The sequence below is a fragment of the Petaurus breviceps genome, unplaced genomic scaffold (assembly GCF_028583685.1).
Source record: "Petaurus breviceps papuanus isolate PSGF00001 unplaced genomic scaffold, PetGlider_PUasm1.0 91133, whole genome shotgun sequence".
Taxonomy (NCBI): Eukaryota; Metazoa; Chordata; class Mammalia; order Diprotodontia; family Petauridae; genus Petaurus; species Petaurus breviceps.
Window position 1 is genome coordinate 63,978,280 of NW_027187419.1, and position 24,832 is coordinate 64,003,111.

The 24,832-nt window shown below is 41.3% G+C and overlaps 2 long non-coding RNA genes across 2 annotated transcripts in view; both read left to right on the forward strand.

Annotated features, from left to right (window-relative positions):
* LOC138154800 (uncharacterized) overlaps window positions 1–24,832 on the forward strand; it is a 46,763-nt gene that overhangs the window by 16,411 nt on the left and 5,520 nt on the right. The gene's annotated exons all lie outside the window — the stretch shown is intronic.
* On the forward strand, window positions 10,927–19,924 carry LOC138155050 (uncharacterized). The gene is made up of 2 exons (XR_011166745.1): window positions 10,927–11,139; window positions 19,084–19,924. It is a non-coding gene; the product is annotated as an uncharacterized lncRNA (long non-coding RNA).

Genomic DNA, 24,832 nt, shown 5'->3' on the forward strand with positions numbered 1-24,832 from the left:
CTACCCAGTAAGCTCCAAGTTAAGTGGACACCTTCTGGCCATCAAAATTTACCTTCCTTTGGAGAGGAGGAGAAGGAGGAGAGGGAGAGGGAGAGGATGAAATGACTTAATCAACTAACTGGGTTACCGTTCAAGCAGTTTGGTCTATTCATAGGTTGTGTTTGTCCTTCATTTTCGAAGAGGACCATGGCATCAGGTAAATGATGACATGTCTTGCAGTTGACTCAGATTTGAGGGAGGGAGGGCTGTGTAAAGTCACCAGCCTCACTTTCTCCTCCAGAGCCATTTGGTTCCAGTGACCAGATGTTCATCAGGATGACTGGAGATGACTCAGGATGCAACGAGAGACCCTGGCTCTTCTAGGCTAAGGCCTTTTCAAGTACTCACTTAGTGTGAATGTCAATGGTAACTCTTTGGAACAGTAACCCCGAGGTTACTTGATTTTCTTTTTTCTAATTAAAGGGGCCATCCCTTGACTCACTTCTTAAAGAGGCCTATTTGTTGAATGGGCATTACCTCAAGGGAGTTGGACTCAGTGACCACCACAGGCCTTTTCTATTTTATTTATTTATTTTTTTGGTCTTTATTAATTTGTTTACTTTTAGTTTACTAGATTCATTACCACAATTCCTTGAGTTTCAAATTTTCTCTCCCTCCCCGCTCCCCCCCACCATGGCAGCATACAATCAAGTATAGTATCTGCAAATACTTTCACATTAGGCATTAGTCAGGTTATAAAGAAGGATTGTAACAGATGGAATGAAGAATAGGAAAGAAGAAACAAAACCAAACAAGAAAAAGAAAAAGGGTAGGCAGTTTGCTTCAATCTGGTTCAATCTCAGTTCTTTCTCTGGATGTACACATCTCTCTCCATTACGAGTCTTTTGGGGTTGACTTATAACCCTGCATTGCTGAGAAGAGTCCAGTTTATCAAACTTGGTCATCACACATACCTTGTGTCTGTAATTGTGTACAAATTCCTCCTGGCTCTACTCTTCTCACTCAGCATCAGTTCGTATAAGCCTGTCCAGGTAAATATAAAGTCCATCTGCTCCTCATTTTTTATTGCACAATAGTATTCCATAACATGCATATACCACAACTTGTTCAGCCATTCCCCAATTGATGGGCACTCTCTTAATTTCCAATTCTTTGCTACCACAAAAAGAACTGCTATAAATATTTTTGTACATATGGGTCTTTTCCCCAATTCTATGATCTCTTTGGGATACAACCCTAGAAGTGGTATTGCTGGGTCAAAGGGTATGAAATTATTTATAGCCCTTTGGGCATAATTCAAGATTGCTTTCCAGAATGGTTGGATCAGTTCACAACTCAACCAGCAATGAATTAGTGTTCCAATTTGTCCACATCCTCTCCAGCATTTGTCATTTTCCTGTTTTGTCATCTTAGCCAATCTGACTGGTGAGATGTGGTACCTCAGAGTTGTTTTGATTTGCATTTCTCTAATCAATAGTGATTAGAGCATTTTTTCATATGCTTATAAATATCTTTAATTTCTTCTTCTGTAAACTGCCTGTTCATATCCTTTGACCATTTATCAATTGGGGAATGACTTGTATTCTTATAGATTTGACTCAATTCTCTGTATATTTTAGAAATGAGTCCTTTATCAGTGACATAGGTTATAAAAATTATTTCCCAATTTTCCACTTCCCTCTTAATCCTGATTACATTGGCTTTGTTTGTACAGAAGCTTTTCAATTTAATGTAATCAAAATTATCCATATTGCATTTTATAATGCCCTCTAATTCTTATTTGGTCATAAAGTCTTCCCCTCTCCACAAATCTGACAGGTAAACTATTCCTTGCTTACCCAGATTGCTTAGAGTATCAGCCTTTATACCTAGATCATGTACCCATTTAGACTTGATTTTGGTGTATGGTGTTAGGTAATGGTCTATGCCCAGATTCTGCCGTACTATATTCCAGTTTTCCCAGCAGTTTTTGTCAAATAGTGAGTTCTTATCCCCAAAACTGGGGTCTTTGGGTTTATCAAACAGTAGATTACTATAGTCATTGACTGCTGAGTCTCATGTACCCAATCTATTCCATTGATCCACTACTCTATTCCTCAGCCAGTACCAAGTAGTTTTCAGGACTGCTGCTTTATAGTAAATTAAAATCTGGTATAGCTAGTCCACCTTCCCTAGCATTTCTTTTCATTAATTTCCTCAATATTCTGGACCTTTTGTTCTTCCAAATGAATTTTGTTACTATTTTTTCTAGCTCTATAAGGTAATTTTTTGGTAAACTGATTGGTATGGCACTAAATTATATAATTCAGGTAAAATTGTCATTTTTATTATATTAGCTTGACCCAGCCACAAGCACTTGATGTCTTTCCAATTAGTTAGATCTGACTTTATTTGTGTGAAAAGTGTTTTGTAGTTGTGTTCATATAGGTCTTGGGTTTGTTTTGGCAGGTAGATTCCCAAATATTTTATAATGTCTACAGTAACTTTAAATGGGTTTTCTCTTTCATCTCTTGCTGTTGAATTTCATTAGAGATATACAGGAATGCTGAGGATTTATGTGGGTTTATTTTATATCCTGCAACTTTGCCAAATTTATTTATTGTCTCAAGTAGTTTTTTACTTGATTCTCTAGGATTCTCTAAGTATATCATCATATCATCTGCAAAAAGTGATAGATAGTCTCTTTTTTGCCTAATTTGATTCCTTTGATTTCTTTTTCTTCTCTAATTGCTACTGCTAACATTTCTAGTACAAGATTGAATAAGAGGGGTGATAGTGGACATCCTTGTTTCACCCCTGATCTTACTGGAAATGCTTCTAGCTTCTCCCTATTACATATAATAATTGCTGATGGCTTTAAATAGATGCTATCTATTATCTTAAGGAAGGCTCCATTTATTCCTATTCTTTCTAGTGTTTTTAATAGGAATGGATGTTGTGTTTTGTCAAAAGCCTTTTCTGCATCTATTGAGATGATCATGTGGTTTCTGCTAGTTTTATTGTTGATATGATCAATTATACTGATGGTTTTCCTAATATTACACCATCCTCGCATTCCTGGAATAAATCCTACCTGATCAAAGTGTATTATTCTTGTGATAAGTTGCTGTAGTCTTTTTGATAATATTTTATTTGAAATTTTTGAATCTATATTCATGAGGGAGATTGGTCTATAATTTTCTTTCTCTGATTTGTCTCTTCCTGATTTAGGTATCAGTACCATATTTGTGTCATAAAAAGAATTTGGTAGGACTCCTTCTTCACTTAATTTTCCCAAATAGTTTATAGAGTATTGGAATCAATTGTTCTTTAAATGTTTGATAGAATTCACTAGTAAATCCTTCTGGCCCTGGAGATTTTTTCCTAGAGAGTTCACTGATGACTTGTTTGATTTCTTTTTCTGAGATGGGGTTATTTAAGTAATTTACTTCCTCTTCAGTTAATTTGGGCAACCTATATTTTTGTAAATATTCATCCATTTCACTAAGATTGTCAAATTTATGTGCATACAACTGGGCAAAATAATTCCTAATTATTATTTTATTTCCTCTTCATTGGTGGTAGGTTCGCCCTTTTCATTTTTGATGCTCATAATTTGGTTTTCTTCTTTCTTTTTTTTAATCATATTGACTAAGGGTCTATCAATTTTGTTGGTTTTTTCATAAAACCAGCTCTTAGTTTTATTTATTAATTCAATAGTTTTCTTAATTTCAATTTTATTAATCTCTCCTTTCATTTTCAGTATTTATAATTTAGTATTTAATTGGGGATTTTCAACTTTTTTTCTAGCTTTTTCAATTGTATGCCCAATTCATTTACCTCTCTTTTCTCTAATTTATTCATGTATGTACTCAGGGATATAAAACTTCCCCTAAGAACTGCCTTTGCTGCATCCCACAAATTTTGGTATGTTGTCTCATTATTGTCATTCTCTTGAATGAAGTTACTGATTGTTTCTATGATTTCTTGTTTGACCCACTCATTCTTTAGGATTAAATTATTTAGTTTCCAATTAGTTTTTATTCTGTCTTTCCATGGCCCTTTATTGCATATGATTTTTATTGCATCATGATCTGAGAATGATACATTTATTATTTCTGCCTTTCTGCCCAGAATTGTGAGGTTTTTATGTCCTAGTACATGGTCAATTTTTGTGTATGTGCCATGTACTGCTGAGAAGAAGGTATATTCCTTTTTATCCCCATTCAGTTTTCTCCAGAGATCTGTCATACCTACCCTCTCTAAAATTCTATTCACCTCCTTAACTTCTTTCTTGTTTATTTTGAGGTTGGATTTATCAAGCTCAGAGAGGGGGAGATTAAGGTCTCCCACTAGTATAGTTTTCCTATCTATTTCTTCCTCTAATTCCCTTACCTTCTCCTTTAGGAATTTGGATGCTATACCACTTGGTGCATATACGTTAAGTAATGATATTGCTTCATTCTCAATGGTGCCTTTTAGCAGGATATAGTTTCCTTCCTTATCTCTTTTAATTAGATCAATTTTTGCTTTTGCTTTATCTGAGATAAGGATTGCTACCCCTGCTTTTTTTACTTTAGCTGAGGCATGATATATTTTACTCTAGCCTTTTCCCTTTACCATGTGTGTATCCCTCTGTTTTAGATGTGTTTCTTGTAAACAGCATATTGCAGGATTATGATTTTTAATCTATTCTGCTATCCACCTCCGTTTTATGGGAGAGTTCATTCCATTCACATTCACAGTTATGATTATTATCTGTTTCTTTCCCTCCATCCTATTCCCTCCCCTGTTAATGCTTATATTTTTTCACCCCTTCTCCCTTTGCCTCCTTAATAGTTTTCTTTTTGACTACCTCCTCCCTCAGTGTTCCCTTTTCAACCCCCCTCCCTTTTCTTCCCCTTCCTCCTTACTTCTTCCCTCCCTGCTAAACCCCCCCCCTTTTGGAGCCCTTTTCCCCTCCTACTGCCTGTAGGATATTTTTATACTTAATGAAGTATGTTGTTTCTTCTTCGAACCAAGAGTGACAGGAACAAATCCCATGGGAAACTCCTCTCCCTCCCCTCTTTCCCTCTAATATGATACATTTTGCATCTCTTCTCCATAGAGTCCTATGCTTAACTGATTGTTATTCCCTCCTTGCACCAGAACCAATGAGGGAAAAGCTCATATAATACTCATCTCCCTACCTTCTTTTCCTCTGTTATATTTTTTTATACCTCTTTGTGTGGCATAATTTACCCTTTTCCATTTCATTCATTCCTCTTCTTCCATTGCAGTCCCTTTGTAGCCCTTAATAAGATTTTTTTAATTGTCATTTTGTGTAATTTATACTCATACCCTCTACTTGTCTATAAACAGTTTGCTCTTATTAAATAACAGGGTGTGTGTGTGTTTTCCTTGTTTACCTTTCTATGTCACTCTTGCAACTTGTAATTGGAGGTTGAATTTTCTATTGGGCTCTGGCTTTTTCATCAGAAAGGTCTGGAAATCTGTTATATCATTGAATGACCATCTCTTTGCCTGGAAGAATATGCTCAGTCTCCCTGGAAAGGTGATCCTTGGTTGTAACCCGAGCTCTTTTGCCTTGCGGAAAATTCAATTCTACTGCCTTCGATCTTTCAGTGTAGAAGCTGTCAAATCTTGTGCAATCCTCACTGTGGTTCCTCGATATTTGAATTGTTTCTTTCTGGCCACTTGAAGTATTTTCTCTTTTACCTGGTAGTTCTTGAGTTTGGCTACAACATTTCGAGGACTTTTCAATTTGGAATCTCTTTTAGCAGGTTTCCAGTGGATTCTCTCAATTTCTATTTTACCCTCAGGTTTTAGTATCTCAGGGCAGTTTTCCTTAATGAGCTCTTGGAGAATGTTGTCCAGGCTCATTTTTTCATCATGATTTTCTGGTAGGCCTATGATTCTCAGGTTATCTCTCCTGGATCTGTTTTCCAGGTCAGTTTTTTTCCATTGAGATATTTTACCTCTTTTTTATAATTTTTCATTATTGTTGTTTTGTTTGACTAATTCTTGGTTCCTTTTGTTTTTTTTTCAATTTGTTTCAATTTGGTTGATTCTGGTTTTTAGCAAATCATTTTCCTTGGTTAGTTTTCGGAGCTCTTTTTCCTTATCATACACTTTTCTTTTTAAGGAGGTGTTTTCATTATAACGTTTTTCTAATTCTGCAATTTTGATTTTAAAAGAATTATTCATTTTGTCTTCTATCTCTCTCATTTGGTTTTCAAAATTCCTTTTGAGCTCATCTAGGAGAGCTTCTGTGCTTGGGACCTATTCCTTGTTGATGTTTCAGCTGTGGGGGTGGAGTCCACATTGTTTCCCTTTGAGTTTGGTTCCTCCCTCTGAGGATAGTAGGACTCCAGAGTCTTTGTAGTCTGCTTTCTACCCATTTTGAGGCAGGGCCCTAGCCACACCCTTCCTCTAGGGTTCCTAAGCCTATACTGTTGAGGGTTTTGCCCTGGGGCAAGAGTTACTATGTTTTCAGGCTGTGTGTGTGTGTGTGGGGGGGGGGTTTGAAGCAGGCTGGGTTCACTCTGCCATCCTGGTCCTTAGAGGTCCTGATAGGGGCTTTTTAAAAAAAATTCTGGGCTATGGAGTGGTAGTCCCAGCAGTATTTGCTGTCCTGGACAAGGGCCCTGCATTTGGTTCTTACCTTGCTCTTTCTAGTCCCAGCCCTTTGGTGAAAGGCCTGGTAGTGGCCCTTGTGGTTCGTGGCACAACTTGCCCCCCTTGTTGGTCAGGCCTCCTTCCGGCCTACCCTGCACTGTTGCTTCCTGGCCTGTCCCTCTTCTTTTCTATTTTAAATCTATGTTTCTATGATTCCAAATTCTTTCCACTATACCACTTTGTTTATCCAAATTACTCCACTCTGCAGAGATCTCTCCCACCATTAAATAACCCATAGGATTCAATGTCTTTTCCATTCCATTTAGGTTTATACTGTCTTGTAATATTAGTCAAATGCTTCATGAATTTATGACTTGACTCCTTAATGAAACTATAAGTTTCTTGAAAGTAGGGAACATTTTTAATGCTTTCCCCCTGCTACCTTTGCCAGTTCTCTACATGTAATAGACATTTCACAAATACTTATTAAATTGGATCTTCTTGTGCTCAATAAGAAGACTGTGAGCTTTTTGTGATGAGCTGGCAAGCTTCAGTTCAAGGAATCGAGCATTTTCTGGGTGTTGTAGTCAGGTAAGCTGGATGGAGACGTGAGTCTTTCTAGAAATGGCCCATTCAGTTTCCCTGGCCCTTCCAGGTACAGTCCCTAAATATTGGCTGCTATTGCCAGGCCTCATGTCAGATCTTCTGTATGTCCTACTAGAGCATTTTGTCATAAATAAATTAGATTCTGTTCAGAGCACACTGTGAAAAAACTGCCCATCCAGAAAGCAATAAAGGGCAATCCCTGCAGACACTCTAAGTATACTGGAGGTAACCTGTTTTCTAATAGCTTCCTTCTTCCTAGCTGCAAACCCCAATTTGTGTCTTAGACAAACCTCAGCATGAAGAAGCATCCTCCATGTCTGAGTGATTAAGAAAAAACATTTCAAATGTTGAGATACATTGAAAAACAGAGTGAAGAATAATTGAAGGGGTGGGAGGGGGAATATTGTGATTGCCTGGCAGTTTCCTGAGATGCACCATAGCATAATGTATGTTATGGCATGGGCCTCTGGGCTAAGATGATCTGCCTTCAAATTCTGCCTCAAACACTTGTAAGTGTGGCCCTAGTCAAGTCGCTTCATGCCACTATGACTCAGTTGCTTTATCTATAAAAGGAAGGGGTTAAACTCTCTGGTGAGTGTAAATTTCTGCCTCTGAAACCAACTATGAGACCCTAGGTAAGGCACTTAATAGCTATGAGCTTCAGTTTCCTCATTAGTAAAATGGGAATAAACAACCTCACAGGGTTGTTCTGAAGATCAAATGAAATCATGGATATAAATGCAGTTATCCCTTCCTCATTGTGGAGGTTAGGGGTACAGCACCCCTGTTATCTGGAAAATCTGCATAAAATCCAAAGAGGAAGACCCTTCACCTTCATTTTCCTTTAAGAAATCATATAAGGACTTGGCCTTTCCTCACGTGAAGCCAGAGTCTACCAGAATGCCTTTGTCATAAAGGGTTTGGACTCAGTGACCACCACAGTCCTGCATTTCTGAGTTTCTAAACTTTTTCCGTGTCTGCTGGCCTTTGTATGCTGTCTGTGGCTTCCACAAAACTCCCCCCAAATTCCCATTTAATTTCTTATGCCAACCTACAATATATCGAAACTGCAATGGGGAAAGTCATGATGTGGAAGGGATAATTGTAAAGCCTTTTGTGAACTTTAAAGAACTGTATAAATGTGAGCTATTGTTCCCCCTAACACATATCTCTAGTACCTTAAGGCTTATGGAATACTTGTAACCTCTCTCCCCTTCCTGTGAGGTGACAGCTAGAATCAGAACTCTTGACTCAAAGTCCATTTCTCTGTCCACTACACCAATCTGCTTCCTTTCACGGAGAGAAAAAAAAAAAGGCATGATTGATAAATTTAACTTGATCTTGTCCTCTTTCCCCAAGAAGTTTCAGTTTTCTCTACCAAGTTCCTCTGACTTTTAATAGCTGAGAATAATGCCTAGTAAAGAAAACCTAGCAGTATCAGGAATATATTTCCATTAAGTCATTAAGACATTGTGAGATAGAACCCCAAAAGACCCTGGGTACATTAAGAGAGGCCTAGTGTACAGAACACAGCGGGTAAAGGGTACCACCTGAATGAACTCTGTTCTCATCAGACCACACCTGGAGTACCTCTATGGGGGTTGCATTTTAACAAGGATGTAGGCAAACTTTAACAAATGTGGTGGCAGTGATGACTTAAATGGCAAAGGGCCTAGAAGTCTCATGATTCAAGGATTGGGTGGAGAAATTTGGGATGTTTAGCCTGGGGACAAGACTTAAGAAGCACTTAATAATAGTTGCCTTCAAGTATGAGAGAGGCTGTCTTGTGGATGAGACTTGTTCTGTCTGGCCCAGGGCAGAACCAAGACCAAAAGGTGGAAGTTGTAGAGACAGATTTAGGCTTGATTTAAGGGGAAACTTTCCAGTAATTAGAGCAATACAAAAGTGGAAGGGGCTGTCTCCAAATATAATGGGTTTTGCTTCATTGGAAATTTTCAGAAAGAGCTCAGATGATTGCTTGCCAGGGTTTTGGGTTTTTTTTTTTTTTCCAGGGATGGGTTGTATTAGACGCCTCTGAGTTTCCCTTCTGCCTCTGAGATAATGTGAGCTCTGTGATGATTGGCTTGTTCATAACTAGGGGGAGGCTAGGTTCCCCTGAAGTGATGAGTTCCTTTAGGGTCAAATCCTAATGTTGTTCTTTGAATCAACCTATCAATCAAGATGTATTCATTAGGGGGTGGCTAGGTGGTGCAGGGAGTAAAGCCTGGCCCTGGAGTCAGGAGGATCGGTTCTGGCCTCAGACACTTAACACCCACACAAAAAAAAAAAAAACTAGCCATGTAACCTTGGGCAAGTTACTTAACCCCAATTGCCCTTCAAAGAGCCAAAAAAAAAAAAGATGTATTAAGCACTTACTATGTGCTGGGCACAATGCTGGCATGGGAGTGGCAGAGACAAAAGGAGAATCAGAGTCCGCCCTCAGGGAGCTTATATACTCTTGGAGAGACAACATGGACCTCCAAAAGCAGACACAGATTAAGAAAGAAATTAACACAGGGTAATTTTTAGGGGAGAGCACTAGGACCTGGGAGTAGAGGTCAGGAAAGGCAGAACTTGAGTGTTAGAGAAAGGAGGGATTCTTTGAGGTGGAGGTAAGGGAGGAGTGCATTTCAGGCTGTCCAGGGAGACAGCCAGTGCAAAGACAGAGGTGGGAAATGGAACGCTGTCTAGGAAGAACAGCAAGAAGGCCGTCATGGCTAGACCAGATTGTATATTGTGGATGGGGATGGATGGATGGATATATATGTGGAAACTAGGGTTCATATGCACATACATATGTGCATATATGTATATACACACATGTCGGTATTAGATGTACACATACATGCATGTATATGTGTATATGCATACATATGTATGTGTGTGCATCTCTGTTTCCTCATTAGTAAGATGGGAAGTAGAAGTAAAACTGGGATAAAGTCTGTGTGTGTGTGTGTTTGCAAAACACATTATATTTGCCCATCAGGAAATCATATACTTGGAGCTGCTTTTTAGGGTGTCAGGATTTAATTCAGTTCACCACCATGCTGAGTTTTCCTAGAACTTTCTGTCTGGGTTTTTCCTTTGCCTCTATCACAGTCTCCCTTTATTACATTTGTTTGTGTATCTCCAGGTTCCCCCCCCCCAAACCCCCTCACTGTAGGTCTGCCTGCCTTCAGGAGATTAAGTTCTGAAGGATAGAGGCTGGTTGTTTTTCATCTTGCCTTAGCAGCTATCTGATGCCCAATATACATGAGATGCTTAGTCTTGTCTATCGAATTGTACAAACATTTATTAGCACTTCATGTCTACAATGTACTAAGCTAGGTGCTAGGGAACAAGATGGTACAAGGCCAAGTCTCTATCCTCAAGGAACTTAAAATGATGATGGAAGCCGGAACATGCTTAAATGTTTTATTGATACCTTTTATTTCTAAATTACTTTAATTTTCAAATACTTCCCTTCTTCCCCTCCCCACCCAGAGAATTAGCTTTCATACTTAGCAAAGCATAGCAAGGGGGAAGGTGGGGAGGAGTTCATCCCATCACCAAGCCTGCACAAGTATTTGCAGAGTTCACACCCACAGTCCTCTCTTCCGAGGCGGAGGCAGGGTGGCAGGGTGCATTTTTCCATCCCTTCTTCAGGGCCAAGTTTGGCAGGTATAATTACGCAAGAGTTATCCAATAGTAAGTTCATAGGTGAGGCCCCAACAAAATGACTCAAGCAAGTCCAAAGGGCAGAGCTTGGCTTCCTCTTGGTGTCTCTAGTATTTAGCCCAGTGCTAGGACAGAGCAGGTGCTTGGTAAATAGTGAATCCACTTCTATTTGGGGGGAATAGGAGTAACCAAGATTCTTGGAGGAGGGAGCACTTGAGCTGGGCTTTAAAGAAAAGGGGAGATTTCACCAGGCAAAGAGGCAGGAGAAAAGCATTCCAGGTATGGAGCATGAGTGGGAAAGGATAGAACGAAACTGCTGAATGGTTGGAGTTCAGTTTATCTGGGACATAGAGCATATGAAGGGGACTAGAGTAGCATACATAAATCGGCTGAAAGGAAAGAAGGAGGGGAGGAGGAGTAGAGAAAGAAGTGAGGGAGGAGAAGGAGGGAGGGAGGAGGAGAGGAGGGGAACAGAGAAGGGAGGAAGGAAGGAGGCAGGGAGGGAGGGAAGGAGGGAGAGGAGAAAGGAGAAGAAAGAGGGCAAGAGGGAGGAGAGGAGGGAAGGAAGGAGAGAAGGGAAGAAAGGATGAGAGGGAGGGAGGGAGGAAGAAAGGAAGGAAGGAGAAAAGGAGAGGAAAGAGAGGAAGAGGGAAAGAGGCAGAGGAGGGAAGAAAGGATGAGAAGAAGGGAAGGGGAGAGAGGAAGGAAAGGAAGGAAGAAGAGAGGGAGAAGGGGAATGAGGGAAGGAGGGAAGGAAGGAAGGAAGGAGAAAAAAGGGAGGAAGGAAAAAAGGGAGGAAGGGAGGGAGTATTAAGGGTCTGCTATGTTTCAGACACTGTGCTAAGCGCTTTACAAATATTATCTAATTTGATCCTCACAACAATCCTGTGAGATAGATGCTGTTATTATCTCCATTTTATAGTTGAGGAAACTGAGGCAACCCGAGGTTAAGTGACTTGTCCAGGGTCATACAGCTAATAAGTGTGTGAAGCTGGATTTGAAATTGTCTTCCTAACTCTAAGCCCAGTACTCTATCAACTAAACGGCAGAATAAATTGAAGGAGGGAGACCAATGAATAAGGCCAATACAAGTGAGACATTACAGAAAAGACTTGAACTAGGCTGGTAGAAAGGAGAGGGAAGATTTGAAAGGTGTTTGGATTAGATTAAATGTAGAAGACGAAGGAGGGGGTGATAGAAAGGGAAGAATTGAAGGTAACTCTGAGATATGGAACTTGGATGTTTAGAAGGGAGGTGGTATCATCCCTGGAAATAGTGCCGCTAAGAGTAGTGATGCTCATCCTCATCAACACATCTTTTTTATGAGCAGTGTATACGTTTTGCTCAGTTTCCTCATCTGTAAAATGAGCTGGGCAGCTATATAGTGCAGTGGATAGAACAATGGGCTTGGAGTCAGGAAGACTCATTTTCCTGAATTCAAATCTGGCCTCAGACACTTACTAGTTGTGTGACCCTGGGCAAGTCACTTCACCCTGTTTGTCTCAGTTTCCTCATCTGTAAAATGAACTAGAGAAGGAAATGGCAAGCTGCTACAGTATCTTTGCCAAGAAAACCCCAAATGGGGTCAGGGGGAGTCAGACATGACTGAACAAAGACAACACATTTTCAAAGAGGCTGATTAAGATTGAGGGTCAGATGTATTGTCATAGAAAAAGAGCAAGGTTAACTGGCCCCAGCAGGGAATTAAGCTGTGGTCTTGACCTCATTAGCACTGGTAGGGTTCTAACCAGCCACAGCCACCACAAGCCATATGCCATTTAAAGTGCTTGACAAAGTGGTTTCCATTTGTTTTGTGTTTTTAACTTCCTACTTGGCACCCAGCAAAGGCTCTGCTGGCTAATCTGTTTTCCTTCTTGTTCTTAGGCTTAATCACCTCCTTTGAAGGTTTTTTTGTTTTTTGGGTTTTTGTTTTTGTTTTTTGCTTTTCTTACTTGTAAATAGAAGCAAGAAAGTTGAGAAGTCAGAAGCTTTGGGACCAACGCAGTCAGTTCTTATTACCCTCCAGGCTCCCCCCTCTGACTTAGCTCCTTGGGAGTCTGTGAAAACAATAGCTGATAAGGAGCTCCCAAGGTCTCTCAGCAACTTATCTTTCAAAACGAGAGAGAAAACCCTAAGGGAGAAAAAATAAATTTCCATTTTTCCTTCTCATCAAGTCAGTGTCTAGAATATAGGATGTGCTGCTATATTACGGATTCAGATCTTGCATGTGGGTTCAAAAACTCAGCTTTGCAGGTTTTAGGATGGGGAAGGCATGGCTAGGTGGGAAGGGATGGGGAATTGGAAGAGAACAAGTGTTTATATGAGACCTACTATGTGCTAGGCACTACATTGAGTCCTTTATAGATATCATCTCGTTTGGTCCTCATGACAATGCTGGGAGGTAGGTGCTTTTATTATCTTCATTCTACAGTTAGGGAATTTAGGGAGATGGAGATCATGACGCGTCCAGGATAATACAATTAGTAGGGCAGTTAGGTGATGTAGCAGATAGAGCTCCAGGCCAGCTTCAGATGCTCACTAGCTGTGTGGCCCTGGGGAAGTCACTTATCCTTTGCCTCAGTTTTCTCATCTGTAAATTAAACTGGAAAAGAAAATGGCAAACCACTCCAGTATCTTTGCCAAGAAAACCCCAAGTGGGGTCAGGAATAGTTGAAGCAGCTGCATAATAACACATGCAGTAAAGTGTCTGAGGCCAGATTTGAACAGGAGTCTTCCTGATTCTACACCCAGCACTCTGTCTTATCCTTTGCTGCCCCCTACATGGCAGCTCATCTGTAAAGATTTGGTAGATTGTAAGGACCACCTGAGTCACCACGGTGCTAAGGAAGCCCCCAGTGCCTATACAACCCTGCATTCCAGGAATAGGCAGCTGGTGGTCCTGCTGTACTCTATCGGTCTGAACGCTCTGCATCCTGGGTACCACATTTTGTAGGAGGTAGTGATGCATTTGGGAGGGCCCAGAGGGGGCAGCTAGCATGGTGTACCAGGCCTACAGGTCGATAGTACAGTATACGGACTGGTTTAAAGGTACTGGAGAGTTTTAGGCTAGAGAAAAGAAAGCATATCCAGCTTCAAGTATTTGAGGGTTAGGGATATGCGGAAATGAGGTCAGATTGTTCTGCTTGTCTTGACAGGGCAAACTAGGAGCAATGAATAAAAGTTGCAGAGAGACCATTTTAGTTTCCACATTAAGGAAAAACTTCCTGACAATTTTTTTGTTGTTCAGTCATTTCTCCATTTGGGGTTTTCTTGGCAGAGATACTAGAATGGTTTGCCATTTCCTTCTCCAACTTATTTTACAGATGAGGAAACTGAGGCAAACAGGATGAAGTGATTTGGCCAGGGTCACACAGCTAGGAGGTGACTGAGGTCAGATGTGATATCAGGAAGATGAGGCTTCCTGACTCTATCCTGGAGCTCTAACCACTGTACCAACTAGAGGCCCTCACTCTCCTGACCATTAGAACTACCCCCCACCCCTGAATAAAATACATAGAATGTGCTGCCTTAGGTTCCAGTTCCCAGCACTGGGGGTCCTGAAGCAAAGCACGGATGACTATGTGTTAGGAAGATGACAGGATTCCTGTTCAGGTGCAGAATAGACAAGATGGTGGCCCTTTCCAAGTCAGATGCTATGCTAGAACATAGAGGACCTATACCCATATTGCTATATAGGGAACTGGATTTGAGGACTATATTTTCTATTTGTTAGCAGTGTGACTGAGAACAAGTCATTTTACTTTTCTAAGCCTCAGTTTCCTCATCTTTGAAGTGGGTAGAAGAGAAAGGAAGAGAATAAGCATTTATATAGTATGGGCACACAGTACGCACTTTTGTTGTTATAAAAAAAAAAGAACGGATTATCTCATTTGATCCTTACCACATTCCTTGGAGAAAGGAGCTTTCCTTATCCCTATTTTACCATTGAGATAACTGAGGCAAATTGAGGTTAAGTGACTTGCCCAAGGTCCCATAACTAACAAGTGTCTAAGCTGGATTTGAACTTTGGTCTCCTTAACTCCAGGCCCAGCACTTTATACACTGTGCCACCAGCTGCCTCTAAAATGGGGATAATGACACTAGTGCCTTTTACCCCAATGTTACCTCATATCTACTTAGCATGTTTTATGTATATTTATGTAAAGGACAGCTAGGTGGTCCAGTAGAATGATTGGCCTGGAGTCAGGAAGACTCATCTTCCTAGTTGTGTGACCCTAGGCAAGTCACTGAATCCTGTTTGCCTCAGTTTTCTCACCTGTAAAATGAACTGGAGAAGGAAATTGGCAAACCACTCCAGTATCTTTGCCAAGAAAACCCTAAATGAGGTCACAAAGAGTCAGACATGACTGAAATGACCAAACAACAAATAGAAGTTTTATTTGAACTGTGGAAGCCATTCAGTGGCATCTAATCAGAGTTGTCATGGTTGGTTTTGATCAACTAATGGAAGATCCTTCATCATCTCAAAGTGCCAACCCTCTAGCCCTGAGTTATGTATGGTCAGAACATAAGGCCTCCACTCCCACATGGTTGACCCAAACCAGGTATCTGGAGGAGCTTATGACTCAGTGGATATATAAAAGGAATAATCCACCATCCCTCCTCGAGCTTTTCTTCTTCCAGCAATGATGTGTTAGGACTGGTTTGAACAGATTCTGGAGAAGGGAGTGGGTAAAGGGACAGCTTGCCTTCACCCTGCCTCTGGTCCCCATGTGACCATGAGCATATAGCACATGTCTTGCCTAGGCAAGATTAAGTTTGAATTTGGGGTGCCTCCGTTATGTTTATTTTTTTCCTGGCCTTAGGCTAATGATTATTTAACCCAGAAATGGGAAACTTGAGATAACTTTGTAAATTCAAGAAATCTGGGGGTCCTGGGAGGCAACAAGTTAGTGATGAATGGCAACAGGAGAGGGGTTCCCAACAACTATTCTAATGATCTTGGAAAGGCCAACTACTGATAAGAGGAATGGCCCAATTCCAGCTGTTTATACCAGCAGACACATACTAGAAGTTATTCATGTGTCCTGTATTTTGTGTTTATTATTTCTTTTGTGTGTAGCAATAAAGAACCTGTCTCAAACCTGATTCTTATTGTAGTCTGAGTACCATTTTTATTCTCCCTTTAAGGGAAAATCCTGGACATGAGCCATAAACTAAACTGAGAAAATTTATCCTTAGGGTAAAGAGAGGGAAGAGGGAAATTAATGAGCAGAAGCAGGTAAACAGGGAATCTAATGCCTCTCATTAGAGGAAGGCTCCCTAGGACTGGACCCAGGCAAAGAACAAGCAGTGGGCACAGGACCCTAGCTCCTGTGCCCCAGCCCAAACACTTTAATGTTAGATAAGCTCTTGATCTCCCTGAGACTGTGGACTTAGCTATAAAATCTTCCTGTTTCCTTATCTATAAAATAAGGGGGGTTGATATTCTCTGGAATGCTTTCCAACACTAGCTCTATAAGCCTAGACCTTTTGGCCCCAACAATGATTCTTTAACGGTAGACCATGTTATTTATCTTGAGGTGAGGAACTATTTGCTTTTGTCATTGTATCTCCAGTAATGAGCACAGGAATAAAATAAGCATTTCCATAACATAGTACAATAAAAAGATAATCATATGTGAAGCTAAATTATAGTCTTTTGGTAAATGCTTGTGGCTTGGTTGATATTAGCAGTTTTTTGTTGTTCATTCATTCAGTCATATCTGACTATCTGTGACTCCATCTGGGGCTTTCTTGGTAAAGATACTGGTCAGGTTTGCCATTTCCCTCTCCAGCTCATTTTACAGATGAGGAAACTGAGGCAAACAGGGTTCAGTGACTTGCCCAGGGTCACACAGCTAGGAAGTGTCAGAGGTCAGATTTGAACTCAGGAAGATGAGTCTTCCTGATTCCAAGCCTGGTGCTCCATCTACTAAGTCACCTAGCTGCCCCAATATTGGTAGTATTTACCTCACAAGAAAACTATTTACAATGCATACCATAAAAGAGAGAACAATATTTCATCTGAGTTATAATTGTCATATCAGGGAAAAAATCATAGTCCTCTTTTCTGAAGATGTTGGCTGCCTTCCCTTACTGCAGAGGAATCAGAAAGCCAAACAATCTGCCCTGAAGACCATGCTTTCAGAATCGTAGTGTGTGTCCCTGGTGCCATCTCCCTGCTGGAGGGGCCAGAAAGCCCTCCTCCCTCCCTCTCCCCATTTTAAAAACTGATGTAGTCGAATGTTCTCTTTTCCTTGTCTGAAGATTTGAGGATGGGGAGGACAGATAATGCGACCAAAGACTACGCATTAAAGAAACAGAGCAAAGTTAAAAATTTGTACTACTCAGAAATTGGCAATTGAAATAAACCAGGCACTCAATTCAGAGTCCACAGAGTGGTGTGATCACTATCCTCCCTCTGAATGCTCTAAAGCAGTGGTATCAAGCTCACATAGAAACAGGGACCACTAAACCACGCATGAGGATCTCTGCAGGCTGAAAATTGACCTATAAAACCACACATCTTCCTTCCTTCCTTCCTTCCTTCCTTCCTTCCTTCCTTCCTTCCTTCCTTCCTTCCTTCCTTCCTTCCTTCCTTCCTTCCTCCCTTCCTTCCTTCCTTCCTTCCTCCCTCCCTTCCTTCCTTCCTTCCTTCCTTCCTTCCTTCCTTCCTTCCTTCCTTCCTTCCTTCCTTCCTTCCTTCCTTCCTTCCTTCCTTTCTTAACACATCACACATCAAAATCAGACAGGAACTCCAGTATAGTCTGGTTCAGCCTCACTCAGGCATGTTGTGGGCTGGGATAACACATTTGACACAAACTAGAAATGTACAAATCTGCCTTTCCCCATAAGGCTTTGTAACAATGCACTGTTGGTGCCTGGGGCATATGGATGGGACATTCATTGTGATAAACCTTCCCCACTGCCTTCTCTCCATCTGCGAGTTGGGTTGCACAGATAGTCAGACACTGAGTGACTGAACAGCAAAAAACTGCCAATATTAACCAAGTCACAAGCATTTACCAAAAGACTATATAATTTACTTCCTTGCACAATTATCTGTTTTATTGGACTATGTTATGGAAATGCTTATTTTATTCCACAAGCTAAAAATAAAATTTAGAAAAGACTATATCCTAGGTGCTGTGCTCAATATTGGGGATACAATGACAAAAGCAAATAGTCCCTCACCTCAAGGAAATTAAAGGGATGGCATCCCTTTAAGGCAGGGGTGGGGGACCTGCAGCCTCCAGGTCAATGTGACCCTCTAGGTCCTCAAGTGGGGCCCTTTGGTTGAATCCAAACTTCATAGAACAAAATGGCCACAGATTCCTCACCCCTGGTTCAAGGGTTCTGTCTGTGGAAGTAGAGGTTTTTGTCCATGAAGAGCTAACTAGAGCATATGGGATAAATTTGGGACCTGAGCCTTGCTAATGCCCTATTCTAACCATCTGAGAGAACTAGCCTAGGCATGGATCTCAGAAGGGTGATTTGAGCAATTCAGGTAATAATGGGCCTCAGACTCCTGGTGAGTAGGGAGTAAATGGCTTATTTTCTGGAGTTGTGGGGACTTGTTCAGTCATCACAGGTCTGTAGTTACAGTGAGTGGAGCCAAGAGGATCTTGCATGGATATACTGCCATCTGGGCTACTGGGCCCTGAATGCCACTTGTACCATCCCTGTAGCCCCAGTTTTCCCTGACTGACCCACTTCCATTAGCTATTCCCCAGACTCCATATTTCATCTCCCATCTCTCTAATTTTGCAAAGGCTGATTCCTGTTTGAATTATACTCCCTTATCACCTCAAATCTCTTTTAATTTGTAACTTTTTCCAAAGTTCAGTTTTTTATTTGTTTGTTTTGTTTTATTTCTGTTCAGTGGAGAGAGCCCTAAACAAAGAGTCAGGAAGACCTGAGTTCAAATCCATTATCAGGTATCTACTAGTTGTGTGAGCCCAGGCAAACCACTTAACCTCCCTCAACCTCCCTCTCCTCCAAAGGGGAAAGTAATAGCCCCAACTTTACATGGTTGTGAGGATTAAATGAGAAAATAATTGTAAAGTGTTTTATAGATGCTAGCTATTATTACTGTTGTTGTTCATCCTTCATTTTCAAAGAGGGTTAATGACATAATGGGGTGATATCTTGACTTGTGTGTGAATTGGATTTAAGTGAGGCAGAATTATGCAAAGTCATCAGCCTCACTCTGTCTTGCAGAATCATAGGAGTTCAGTGGCAAGACAAAAGTTAAGCCTGCCAGCAATGACCCAGGGTGCATGATGACCTTGGCATCTTCAATGCTTGACCAAGCTCTGATCACTCCACAGTGCCTGCTTCAGCCTCCTTCATGGCAGTTGGAACAAATTCTTTTTCTTCCACCATTCTGCTGGAAGAAGTCTTCACATGCTTAAGGGAGACATCCCCCTAACTCCCTGATGGGTTCAAGGCCTGTCAGTCACCCTCATCCTAGTTTAGCCCATCTGCCAGGATGGTTTTTCTGGGGCTTTGCATGGCCACTGCATATGCTACAACTTCTTGGAGCCAGAGGTGAGAGTTGGATAACAGGTGAATACCAAAGGTGTGGTATAATACTGAAATTAATATTAATAATAATAATAATAATCAAATACTGAGCAGCTGTGAAAGGGCTCAGCAAGCCCCCACACCAGAGATTCTAGTTCTCCCTGACATCTGGCACTCTATATAGATCCTCGTTCCCCTCCCCCATCCCCACATTTGCCTGAGTTAACACAGTGTCCTCCTCCTCTTCAATCCTTGGTCCCACTTCCCCTGTGGAGTCATGGGGTCCATCTATCTGCCCAGCACTGCTCCCTCTGAGATCAACAGGTCCTTACCATCTGTCCTGTTACTTTGCCTACCAGACCCCAAAAGAGTCTGGAATTTTTCATCCATCCTGTAGCTGAACCCTCCTTCATGTATTGTCTTCCCCAATTAGAATTTGAGTTCCTTTAGAGCAAGCTCTGGGTCTTTTCTACTTGTATCCCCAGTACTTTGTGCAATGCCTTGTAAAGAATGATTAATAAATGCTTTTCAACGCCTCTCTATCGTAAAGTAACAAATTTATAAGGATGCAGTAGAAGGGCATCATTAGGGAAGAGTTGGCTTCCCTACATTAGTTGACTAAATGGACCTCAAGGGCCTCAGGATGCCACCACGGCTCCCCAAAGTGATAGACTCACCTTCTCTCACAGCCTGCTATGCCCAGCTTTTATGAAAAGCCTTGAGCTCGATGGAAGAACAGTGCTAAGGAAGCAAATACATCCAGTTATTTATGTGAAGGCAGAGTCCTCTCATGGGGCCAGAATACACTGACTAAGGGGATGCTTTCTCCCAAACTGGATGTCCCCACACCTTTGTCAGGCCATGGTATAACATCTAGCCCCAGGTTAACCCTAACCCAGGCTATGCCCCCTGAGTTCCCATCACTGTGGGAACTCAACACTTCTCCCCCTCCTAGGGTGATTATACCCATGTATGAAGGTTCCTGTTATCTGTTCCCTCATCCTGACCTCTGTTCTCTCAGCCTGGACTTCTTGTTTCTAGTCTTGTTTCTCTTATGACACTTTAAAAAGTGTCTGCCTATTTTTTCGCTGAAATCCTTCTCTGACACCTCCTCATGGTCTGAAGGTTGCCACAGAATCAGCCCTGGAAGGGGACATCAAGTCAAACACACATCCCCTCTAAAAGTAGGTAGGTGACAAGACTTTACTTAAGAGCCTTCATTGAAGGGGAAACAAACCTACTCCCTCCTGACACAGGCCCTGGCCATTTGGAGATGCTAGGCAAACTCTGGGCTTGCCCCAAGCCCAAATCCAGCTCTGTTTCCCCAAATACAAGTCCATCCCTTCCTCCATTTGACGAACAGAATTTCAAATACCTAAAGACAGGGATCTAGATCTGCTAGATATCCCAACACTACTAGCTGTGTAGTCTAGGGTAAATAACTTTTCCTCTCTTAGCCTCAGTTTCCAAATCTGTAAAATGAGGTAATGGGGTATTAGATTTGGCTTCAGAGAACTTGAGTTCAAATCCAAGTTTTGCTGCTAACGAGATTTGATCTTGGCAGAGATGTGCTGGAGCTAACTCAAAACAGTTCTCACCCCTGGAGTCAGGAGGCCTTGTGTTCAAATGTGGCCTCAGACACTTGACATTTACTAGCTGTATGACCTTGGGCAAGTCACTTAACTCCAATTGCCTTGCATTCCCCCCTCCAAAAAACAACTAACCCCCCCTTCCAAAACACAGTTCTTAAGAGTCTATTGTTAAATGATCAGTGTGAGCATTTACTCCATATCCTACATGCATCCTCCCCCCCAAGCTGGTTGTTAAATATTTACCAGCCTAACCCCTGGATTTGGGGCAATTCATCCTTGCTCCTACCATTTGGTTCAACTGGTTTTGCCCCAGGGGAAAAATATTCCTAGTACAGTCTTATCAAAAGATTCTCTTAATGAAAATGAATATAAAATCCCCAAACCCCCCTCAGAAGCCCTCCCCTTCCCCCAGCTTCGAGCCAAATCACCAAAGAACCTCTTTAACTTGATTGTTGTTTTTCTCCTTGGGGACTGCTTGGTTGTTTGTCATATGTTTCTCATGTTGTTTGTAGACTGGGGAGTGATCATGATTTATGGGAGAAATAAGAATGATTTCCCTTCAACCAGATGAGCGAGGGCTAGCAGTCACATATTTAATTTTGAAAGCCCAGAATTTGACTGCAAGGGGAGTAGAATCCAAAAGATGAGCCAAACCAGAAAACAAAGCTGTTATGACAAATGTGTGCGGACTAGCACGGACCATGCGCCATCACCTCAGAACTCCAAGCGGCTTCGCCCAGAAGCTGCACAGCAGTGCCTGAAAAGGGCAATGTAATTATTTACTGCTGTACCCTTAAGTGCAGGGGTGGGGGGTTGTGATGGGGTAGAGGGGGGTCTCATCTCTCACTGCCACTGTCCCTCCCAGGCTTGTGTTAATCTTGGGAAAGCATCATATTTGTTTTGTGAGGAAAGAAAGAGCCCAAAAGCAAGTGTGTGTGTATGTGTGTGTGTGTGTGTATGTATGTATGTATGTATGTATGACAGAGAGAGAGAGAGACAGAGAAAAAAAGAGAGAGAGAGAGAACAGAGACAGAAAGAGAGATGGAGATGGAGATAGAGATAGGAAGAAAGGGAAAAAGAGAGAAACAGAGAGACAGAGAAAAAGAGGGATAGAAAGATGACGAAAGAGAGAGATACAAAGAGAAACAGAGACAGAGAAACAGAGGGAGACAGGAAGACAGAGAGAAAGAGAGAAAGAGAGAGATAGAGAGAAAGAGGAAAAGGGAGAGGGAGAGAGAAGAAACTTTTTCAGTCACAAGTGCAAATTATGTATTAGTAGAACCTTTAGATCCCTCTTCAGTCAATTCAACAAGTTTTTAATAAATAATTAATGCATATGTAACAAATTGCATATAATAAACATATAAAATAATTAATAATTAAATGTGACAGCACTGGTACTAGACACAAAAACAAAAATGAAACAATTCTTGCCTTCAAGCAGTTCACATTTTACTAACAAATGCTCTGGGCTCAGTCTTTAGACTTTCTCTCTAATAATAATCTCCATGGTTCCTTGCTCTAATCAACAATCTCTCCTGGAAATATCAGAATATGGTTCGTGCCTCATTCAGGACCCTCCATGTCTTTGAAAGCATCAGGCTTACAAAGTAATAAATATAGAAACGATTTCTCAATGGTGAGTAAAGAACAGAGGAAGGATTTGGGTCCAAGCCCTTTATTAAAATGGGATGGTTACAGTCACCCACCCTAAGAGCTCAGAAATCTTCCTTTAGTCAAATTCCCTCCAAAATAACAGAATCATTCTTTGAAAGGTCCTGGTAACACGAGTAGAAAGACAGCTGTTCCTCCCCTTCTCCTCCTTCCTTCCTCTCTGATGGATTCCTGTAGATCTGATGACTTGGCAAAGTTTCCTTTCTCTTTGGGTATCTCATTCTCTCAGCATGGCATTAGCAGTCTATGAGGTTTCCTACTTCCAATTCATGTCCAGTCTCTCCACCCAGCTTGATTCTGGAACTTTCCAGCATTCACCCAATGTCAATTTCCCCGGAAACCACTATATACTTAGAGTCTCACAACTCTGGAAATCCCCCATTCATGACTTTTCATTCATATGAACCCTCATGCTGTCTTCTAGCCAGGACACTGAGAAAGAAAGGATCTCAACCACCAATTTTAGTTACTTCTTGGTCCTTTTAGCCTGAGTCCTCCCTCTGCTCACCTGCAATGCAATTAAAAAGCACCTCCTGTTTGTAACATTCCCCCCCTCCTTTTTAAAGTATTCTCCTGAATAATAAGCACAAGCCACTTGTATTGGACTGATTGGTTTAACCACTGAGTTGCTTTACTGCTGCAAAAAAAATTCGAGTTCTTTTTTTTTAATTAAAGTAGGAAACTTTCCCTAGTGTCAAGCCAAAGACATTATCATTCTATTACATTCAACAAATATTTCCTGAGTGCCTATTATGGCCAAGCTGTGTTTGAGGCCCTTGGGACAAAAAGTCAAAAATCAAACAGTCTCTACCCTAAAGGAGAGTATATGGTGTGGAGCAAGAAGGGGGAATGAAGCAGGAGTGGAAGGGTTGTCAGAAAGAGGGGATGGAAACAGAACTTGCACAAAGAAAAGTGAATGCAAGCTAACTTGGAGAAGACTGGGCACTCACTGATAACTACTGGCCTAGCCAGGGAAGGCTTCCTGTTAGAGGTAGCCCCTGAGCTGTACCTAGAAGGAAGTGAAGGGTTTTTAGAAGTAGAGGAAAAGTGGAAATGAATGAATCCTGGGCAGAAACGATGGGTTGGCTATTTCAGTGGGAATGCAGAATCACAGAGATGAAAGGGATTGGGAACCTTCTAATCCAACTGGTACCTGAACTGGAACCAGGCTCAGAACCCTCTCTATGAGATCCCCATGAGTGATCATTTAGCCTTTCCCTGAAGCCTATTCCACTTTCCAATCATTCTAAATGTTAGAAAGCTTTTCTTTCCACCAATCCTAAATCTTTTTTCCTTTGTCCCTCATTCTGTGCAGTGGAACCATTGAACAAAACCAGCCTAAGCTCTCTTCCATATCACCTTTCAAATACTTGAAGATACAATGCCTGGCACACAGTAGTACTTTAATAATGCCTATTGGTTGATTGATTGATCGATCTGTCATATCCTCATGTGATAGGACTAACATTTATCAACATTCCTTGATAGCTTCTACCAGGCCTCTCCTTTTCCCATAATCCTTAGAGATTAACTTTCTCTAAAAGAAGACAAAGCTGTCCCTGAGACTTGCCCCACAATTTAGCTTTCTGGTCATCTAAAGGTCCAAAAGAAGTCCTTGGCATGGACAGTTAGGATGTCTCAGACTTGGTAAACTTCTGAAGACCACCATATCCTTTACCATACCCTAGCCTGATGATAAATTTCTATATGGAGAGGAGAGAGGACCTATCCAGAGAAACCAAGTGTCTCTTGGTACACATCCTTGCCGTGTCATGGCAAAGTAAATGTCTTCTTTAAAATATTTTTTTAATTCAATTTTATTTTCAGTTCTAAATTCTTTCCTTCCCATCTCCTCCCCCCCCATCAAGAAAGCAAGAACAATAAAATCCATAATAGATATTTAAAGTGAGGCAAAACAAATTCCTACATTAGCCAAGGCCCCCCAAAATCACCTCAATCTGCACTCTGGCTCCATTACCTCTCTATCTGGTGGTGGATCACATTAAACATCTTGGAAACTCTCACTCTCTTTTAGGTACAGCTCAGGAAACCTTCCCTGACTCCTTTTGTTAATTATTTAATGACTCCCAAGTGCCTCTTTCCCACCAACAGTCCAACCTGAACCAAGAGAATTCTGGCATTATAACAGCATCACATACCTGCTTAAATCTGCTTTT